This window comes from Mus pahari, chromosome 3 (assembly GCF_900095145.1).
Source record: "Mus pahari chromosome 3, PAHARI_EIJ_v1.1, whole genome shotgun sequence".
Lineage (NCBI taxonomy): Eukaryota > Metazoa > Chordata > Mammalia > Rodentia > Muridae > Mus > Mus pahari.
In genome coordinates this window covers 101,277,286-101,286,020 of record NC_034592.1, presented here as the reverse complement: position 1 = coordinate 101,286,020, position 8,735 = coordinate 101,277,286, and the positions used below count along the sequence as shown (strand labels likewise).

At 42.8% G+C, this 8,735-nt stretch overlaps 1 long non-coding RNA gene across 1 annotated transcript in view; it reads right to left on the bottom strand.

The window, feature by feature from the left end:
• Positions 1 to 8,735, bottom strand: part of LOC110319088 — a 74,787-nt gene that overhangs the window by 26,467 nt on the left and 39,585 nt on the right. Inside the window, exon 3 of the long non-coding RNA XR_002380391.1 lies at positions 6,107 to 6,272. This is a non-coding gene — a long non-coding RNA (uncharacterized LOC110319088). The remainder of the gene's footprint in view (positions 1 to 6,106; positions 6,273 to 8,735) is intronic.

Sequence of the window (8,735 nt, the reverse complement as noted above, 5' to 3'; positions counted from 1 at the left end):
TATATGTAAGTACACTGTAGCTGTCTTCAGACACTCCAGAAGAGGGCATCAGATCCCATTACAGATGGTTGTGAGCCACCATGTGGTTGCTGGGATTTGAATCAGGACCTTCGGAAGAGCAGTCGGGTGTTCTTACTTGCTGAGCCATCTTACCAGCCCGGTAATTCTCTTTAATCCCAGCACTTGAGAGGCTGAGGCAGGAGGATCTCTGTGAGTTCAAGGTCAGCCTGACCTACATAGTGAGTTCCAGCCCCAATGGGGCTCTGTTAGAAACTCAACAAACAAGAGAACAAACAAACCAAGCGAGGCTATGATTGAGCAATATCTGACCTAGAGACTGGATTTACAAAGGGAAGGCTGTAGTTGATCTGCTCTCTTTATACTCAGGTTTCGGGTACTCACCTTCCGTGCTGACCCCTGAGCCTTTCAGCATGCCAGCAAAGGTTGCTTCAAATTCTTTAAAAAAGCTTTGGGTTTTAGATGAATGGATTTTAGTCATTACCATATGTGTCATTTCACAGTTGTTGCTAGTTTCTGAAGTCCCCAGGAACCTAAGTACTGGATCTGATGGATGCGGTATAGGAACCATTTTTAGGAAAATTGAGTAGACACCGGTGAGCAAAACCCCCTCTTTAACTCAGAGTGTGCCACCCCTAAATGTAATTCTTCTTCCTCAAATAAACAGTTTGTTGATTTGTAATTTGAGAAGTTCATGCTTATGGCATCCAAGTGATATGTCATATCTTAAATGATGGATCAGGCCAGCAAATGCATTGGTTCAATAATGGGTATCTTTTCTTCCTTGGGCTGGGTCAGACACCTGTCAACAAGGCAGCTGGGTTGACCACAAAGCCAGTTGCTCAGTTTTGCTTGGGAAATCCTCTTGTTTCATCAGTTTGGGGATGACCACAAACTGGAATTAAAAGTCTTACTCACGGCTGGGACCTGAGCAGAATTTATGACACCCAATGTATCCCATCCTGTCTATGCACCTTTGGAGGGCAGTCACAGCCAATGCGCTGCAAAAGAGAACATATGGATGTGTGTGTGTGTGTGTGTGTGTGTGTGTGTGTGTGTGTGTGTGAGAGAGAGAGAGAGAGAGAGAGAGAGAGAGAGAGAGAGAGAGAGAGATTGTGCATATGGTGTGTTTTACTGAATTATTTAAAATTTCTTTACGTAAGTGAAATTGCAATAAAATGTAAACTATACATTTAGATTAAGATATAGCATATGAACACAGATATTTCTCTATCCTAGATGGTTCTTGCATAGTCAGTATCACCGTGTAAAGTCAGCCTCGTTTTCACTTCCTTGGACCCTCATTAGCTTTGCTCATTTTTCTGTCATTGCTGCTCACACCGCTGCCTGGTGTCTCACGATCCTCCCCATCTGACACGCATCTGTAGGGATCCATGCATGCTCTTGCTTGCTTCAGCATTTGATCCTCTTCTTTTTGTTGAGTCACATTGCGTTGTAGAAAGATGCCACGGTTTGTTTGTCCATTTCCCCGAGAGACATCACAGTGCTTTTTGTTAGAGCTGCTCTGAATAAAGCCGTAATGAGCATTCCTGGGCACGATGCTTGGGGGACATGTGTTTTCATTTCTCTGGGGTGATCTCTGAGGAGAGGAATGGTAAGATCATGAGTAACATTTGTCGTTTTAATTTTAACCACACTAGGGGGTGTTGTGCAGTGTCTGTTTGAGCTTTTCCTCTGCACACCCCTGATGAGTAACAATGTCAAGCATCTTTATGTCGTCTTTTGTGAAATAGCTAAAATGTTTGCCCATTTACACTGGGTCTTTAAAACAGTCTTAATTTACTAGTGTTTTGATTATATACAAGATTGCATGTACTTATGAGGTAAAATAACCTTTTATTCATGTAAAAATTGATAACAACAATTAGAACAGGAGAACATTAGCCAGAAATGTACAAGTATCAGCTTACTTTATTGCAGTTCTGTTTTCATATTTTAAAAGTACATATAATACATTAAGTTGTTTTTAAATATGTGTTTAAAAAATTACATATTACCCTACACGTATGTTAGTGTAGAGTGTGAACGCCTAGTAACTGCAGAAATCAGAAGTGGGCATCCAGTTCCCTGGAACTAGAGTGACAGCTGGTTGTAGGCCTCCATGTCCTTTGCAAATGTTCTTAACCATTTCTCCAGGCCCATAGAAGCTCTTCATACAGCTTGAATGCATCCTTTGCCAGACATATGCATTTTAATGTCTTAGTTTAAAGCCTTTTGCCTTCTGCTGTTACTCTTTTCCTTTCCTCTTTAGTAATTGCTCTGCAGACTCACTTGAATGCAGTAGTATTCCATGTAGAATGCAAGGGGCCCACCACAGCACACTGCCAGGTACCTTCCTTGTCGTTTTGACTTACTTTTACATCATTTGCTACTGCTCAAGTGACAGACCTCCCAAAACAAGGCTTTTGCTTTTGCTTTTGCCTTAAATGCTTCCTCTCCTGGTTTGGCTTGACACAATCTAGAATCATCTGAGAAAAGAACATCTGTGGAAGAACTGCCTGGATCACACTGGTGCCTGGGCATGCCGAGGGAGAATTGGTTAATTGATGTCAGAGGGCCCAACCTACAGAATACAAAGAACTTCACTGAATCTGTAACCTTCTAGACTGGAGGGCTTCATGTCTCAGGGAGGAGTCCACAGCTCTCTGTGAAGCCAGCCATCATTTATTGCTGGCTTGTCTGGTTCACTGATCTGTTTTCTGGGTATTTGCTTTCTTGAGATTTTTGGAACTTACCAGCACATGTGATGTTTGGTTCTTCACCACTCCCTTCAATTTTCTTCCCCTGTCTTCTCTGAGGCTCTGGGAGCATACATAATGACCGGGTGTGGCGTTCCCAGAGACCTCTTTCAATCATTTTTCTTTCAACTCTGTCTTGGGTAATTTCCTCATGTTAAATTCAACATCAGGGCTCACAGGTTTTTTTGTTTGGTTGGTTGGTTTTTTTGTTTTGTTGCTATTGTTTCTGTTACTGTTGTTTTGGCTAATTGCTTAAAGTCTGTGTGCATGGCCGGTGTCCTTGTGATATGGAGAATGTTATGTTATGTTTTGCTTTCATTCTTACTTTCCTCTTGACAGCCCATCTTCAGTGGGTAGCCCTGGGTCTGCATAGCTTGGCAGTCAGCCAGTGAGGGAGCTGAGGTGGTGCTCACACATCTCCAGCGCAGCCACCACGTCTGGCTGTACACCAGGCACAGGTTCAAAGTTCAAGCAGGTTTCAAATGTATGCTGGGTTTTATGTTCTACTGGACTCTCCTGGGTCTCCCCTGTGAGAGTATGCTGTGTCAGAGCCATCACGGGGCCTCATTTGAGCCGTCTAGCTCTCTCATTTCTAGAATTTCCATGAATAGTATCTGAGTAGCCTGTCTTTCTGCTGTATACTCTGGCTGTTGCTTTATCCTCAGACTATAACACATAGGAGAATCCCCAATATTTTTTTCCTTCCAGACAATATTTTTATTGACAGTCCAACAAAAATGGTGGGCATGGTGAGCTCCTCTAGCTGTAAGCTAGAGGTGGTTTATGGCTCACCCATATACCAGAGCTAGAAGATGATGGAAGCAGCCCAGGCTGGGGGTCACAGACCCCACTTACTTTGTTATCAGTTGTTCATGGATAAATACTTCCTTCTGATCTCTTTCTCTATTTTGTTTCCAGACCCTGAAGTGATCACTTTTGCCAATTTTCTCTTATTTAAAAACGTTAGGAGATTTGCAGCTGTTTTTATGATGTTGGGAGATCTTGTCAAAGCAGATATATTTTGACAGAAGCTAGGGAAGGCAAAGACACTGGTCATAACTCGAGAGTTAGTGAGACATACAGAGTGGATTCTGCTCACATCTGCTAGAGCTCTGTTGCCCACATTCCCTTCACTACAAATGAAGCTTTTTTTTTTTTTTTTTTTTTTTTTTTAACAGTAAGACGTTGCAATAGTTGCAATAGTTGATTCTATGGGTCATTTTCTTGTAGTATCCTTGACCCCTCTGGCTCCTACAATCCTTCCTCCCCCTCTTCTGAAAGACTCCTTCATCTCTGCCTCGTGTTTGTCTGTGCATATGTGTTATGATTGTATAGCTTGGTGTTCTTGTGGAACTACTAACAGTGGGAGTGGGGATGGTTTTGACACTTCGCCTGCTCTGGGGTCACTTGTCCTTCTATTGAGTTGTCTTGTCCAGCCTTGATATGACAGGATATGCCTAGTCATATTATAACTTGATATGCAGTGTTTGGTTGGTAGCCCTGGGAGGCCTGAAATTTTTTGAAGTGAAAGAAGGAAGAGTGAATGGGGAGGGGGGTAGGGAAAAATTGGGAGTATCTAATATGTCAGAGAAGAATAAATAAACAAATTTTATAAAGAAAACCGTGATAGATAGGTAGTTAACCTCAGGGGAGCCTGCTTTTGAGTCTATTGCCCCATGACTGGTGTGTACCAGCCTGACTTGCATGAAGAGTTTAGGGAATGCCTGGAGAGGCTGGCTTTGAGCAGACAGAATAGAAAAGGGTGCCTGAGAGCATCTGAAAGCTGCCAGGCTCCTCAGGGACTCTTCTGGCATTATTCCTCACAGTCCTTCACAGTCCTTCCTCCCCTTTGTTCTCTAGTAACAGGGTGCCTTGCCAAAGGGCCCCAGGCAAGCTGGAAATCCCCATAGCTGAAGGAATTCCAGTAGAGACCAGAAGTGCATGAAAATAGCACCCAGCGTCTCAGGTGTGTGTGTGTGTGTGTGTGTGTGTGTGTGTGTGTGTGTGTGTGTGTGTGTATGTGTGTATGTATGTGTGTGTATGCTCACACACATGTGTGTATATGTGTGTGCATGTATATGTGCATGCAAGTGTGTGTATGTGTGCAAGCATGCATGTGAATTTGTGTATGTGTGTGTGTGTTCAAGTGCGTGGTGTTTTTTTGTTTGTTTGATTTTTGTTGTTGTTTTTGTTTTTTTCAAGACAGGGTTTCTCTGTGTAGCCCTGGCTGTCCTGGAACTCCCTCTGTAGTCCAGGCTGGCCTCAAACTCAGAAATCCGCCTGCCTCTACCTCCCAAGTGCTGGGATTACAGGTGTGTCCCACCACTGCCTAGCCTAGTGTGTGGTGTTTTGCCAGGTGCCTGGAGCAGATAGAGGTGTCGATTTTCACTAAACAGTTGTGCTTCATTTGGCTCTTCATTTTGTAGGCTAGAACCTTTTTTCCTATGAGTAGGAGGAGTATAGTCTGCACTTCATGCTATGTATTTTTACTGGTGGGTATCATTCAGTTCAAACTTAGAAGCTGTAAAAAACAAAAGGATTGCATTTGGGTGTTAGGGGCTGTAATTTTGGAAAAATGGGCTCAGCTAGTCCGAATGACTTTTCTGGGAAGGCAGAAAACATGAGAGTTTTATGCACCGGAAGGAAACTGGGACCATGTAACTGATAAAGATGGAACAGGGAGATGCCACTAATAAAGGCATGTACAAACACGTGCAAATGTCCAGAAAACAGCAGCTGATAACCTCTTGGTATGTGCTAGGAACATCTGGCTACAGGCTGATCATTAGTTATTTGGGTTCTTTTTAGATGCCATACATAGGTCAAAGGCTCAATGCAACCAAAGTTCCCATTCTAAACAGCATAAATTCTGGTTTCTTGGAGGCCTCTGCACTCTATTCTCAGAGTCCATTTCAATGTTCCTTTCATTGTAGTGTTCCTTTTATTTTCACATTCATGTATTTTGTCCATGTTACCTGCTTTCAGCCTGGGGTGTTGTGTGATGCCTCATTCAGCCATTTCTATTCCCTGTCTGATTTTTCACCCCAGGTCTAGCTTTTAATGTCTCACATCAGGTTGGTCATAACTGTGTACCTTCTAGGACACACAGCAACCCTGCCATTTCCATGTATAGTTTCGCAATGGTAATAGTTCTGTTGAACCACTGACCACGCAGTTCAGGATGTTCCACAGACCTGGGAGCCCAAAACTGCAGGTGGTGAGGTGCAGGCAGCAGCGAGGGCTAAGAAACAATGGCCTCATGGAAAAACCAGACCTCATGTCATACACTCTTGTTTGTCTTTGCCTTTTTATCTTAAACCAATACTTACCACATCCCCAAGAGACACACTGGAGTAGTAATTGGCAGAAAGCACAGTGATACAGAACTGAGTTATATCATGGTCTCCATCACAGTGTATAAATACTTCTGAGGTCATGTTGGCTGCCTGCCTTTCAGAGTCCTTATGTTTATGAGCTTCTTTGGTGGCTGACAGTCTAAGAGAGCAAATAAGGAAAAACCAACCAACGTGTAGATAGGAAAGTTGTCAGATTTCAAAGACTGCAGGTCATTATGGAAAATACAATGACACATTATTTCAAATATTTACCTGCTACATTGGTCCCCAAGAGTCTTTGTTCTCATTCAAACAAGGAATAGCCCTTGACTTCTTTGAAAGGGAAAAAGGAAAGCAGCAAATCTTTCACTGGCTTTTAAATATGCCCCCTGCCCCTTTGAGACAGATCTCATACTCCTGCTCTTTGGGATGACAAGACAAAATTGCCTTTCTGTCAAGTTCTTTGGCTCACTTATTTCTGAAAGCTTAAGGGCAGGTGGGCTTGCATTGGCCCTGCGCAGAAGGCCAAGGAAAGGCTGACAAACGTTTGCTGAATCCACAACCTGGAAAAGCAACGTGCATTCTCTCACTTTAATGGCAAATGGCAAAGGGAGAGAAATGTTAATGGCCTTGTGCCCAGTGAACTACAGCTGAGAAATATGGAATGGTGGATACTCGGATACTCGCTTAGAGCTTTGACGTTGCCTGACTGGACTCCCTCTGGGTTTTATTTTCTTGAGACTTACTTTTAATAATGTGTGTGTGTGTGTGTGTGTGTGTGTGTGTGTGTGTGTGTGTGTGTGTGCAAGAGGGCTGCACATGTGAATTCGGGTGCCTGTGAAGGCCAAGAACTTGGTTAGCTCTAGAGCTTGAGTAACAAATGGCTGTGAGCCATCTGACATGGGTTCCGGGAACAAAACTCAGGTCTTCCACAAGAGCAGTGAGTGCTCATAACTACTAGCAAACTCGCTAGGCCAGTCTCCTTATTTTAATTTTTTTAAACTGAATTAATTTATTTTAAAGTATTTTTTAGAATTTTATACAGTACAGCGTATTTATATAATTTCCATTCCCACTTCCAACCCCTCTCTCACCCACTTTCTCTCAGATTTATAACCTCTTCTATAATTATTATTGCTGCATATCCTTTACCACACACATGTGTGTATAAAACTTACTGAATCCAAGTAAGTTTTGATCATATATATTCACATGTGTTTAGGACTGACCACTAGGGACTGGCTAGCCCGAGAGGACAAAATCTGATGCTTCCTCCCTTGACTGCCAGGGATTACCTATAGTTCTTTATCTGGGGTGGGGCCTTGTGAAATGTTCTCCATTGGAGTATTGACATGGATGCCCGAATGTAGGTCTTGTTTAAACAACCAAACTATTGAGATTTTTCATGGGTGCAGCTTTCCTATCTTGTCTAGAAAACAGAATCTTAAGCAGACATCCTGGTCCTTAGGTTCTTCCACTCTTTCTGTCCCCTTTTCTGAGACATTTTATGAGTCTTAGGTATATGGCTTCACATTGTAGATGATCTAATTGGGTCTGGGCATGCTTTAGTCGATGTTCTTTTGCTGTGAAGAGACATCACAGCTACAATTACCCTACGGGAAAGCATTTAATTGGGAGCTGACTTACAGTTTCAGGGGCTTAGCATCTTATCAGCGTGGCAGGAAGCAAAGCAGCACACAGGCAGACATAGTGTTGTAGAAAGAGCTGAGAGCTCTACATCTGGATAGGCAAGCATCAGGAAAAGAGAGAGCCTGAAAAGAGAGGGCCTGGCTTGAGCTTTTGAAACCTCAATGTCCCTCTACCCCCAAACCCAGTGACACATTTCCTCCAACAAGGCCACACCTCCTAAGCCTTTCAAATAGCGTCACTCCCTGAGCATTTAAATATAACGACTTATGGGGACCATTTTTATTCAAACCACCATGACCACTTACTCTCTGCATTTTGACCACTTGTGTATCTCTGTAGCAGCCACTATATGAAAAAAAAAAAAAAAAACAACCTTCTTTGATAAAGGGTGAAGGGTGTATCTATGGAGGCAGGTATAAGGATAAATATTTAGAATACAGTTAGAAGCTGTATTGATTTGGGTGAATGGCAATAATGGGTCCTCCTTTAGGATCTATGACTTCTCCAGCCATGGGTAGTTGTCTGGGTTTACAGAACCCTTTATGAATTCCTTCCGCTTGAGCAGTCCTTAAGTCCAATTATCTGTCAGTTACCCCGAGGATGCAAGTGTTACTATTGTACAGTTGGGGATCTCTTGCTAGACTTTCATTGTGGTTCACAGGCTTTATAGCTGATAGGGTGACTGGTTATTTTTCTCTTTTGGTAGCTTCCATCTCACCCTCTGATTCCACGAGAGCTAGTAATCAGAGAAGGGACTTCTAGCACAGTTCCAACTTGATTCCTCCTAGTCTTGTGTCCAAAGTGTGTGGCATCATTGGAAGGAACCAAGGACGATAGTTGCAATAGCCTGCATTATTTTGGGCCCACTTGACCAATAATGTGAAGAAAGGTTTCCTTGGTTTTTGTTTTTTATAGTTTTTTTGGCTCCTGCAAGGCACCTGTTTGGCAAAGTTCATTTTTAAGTGTGCTCAAA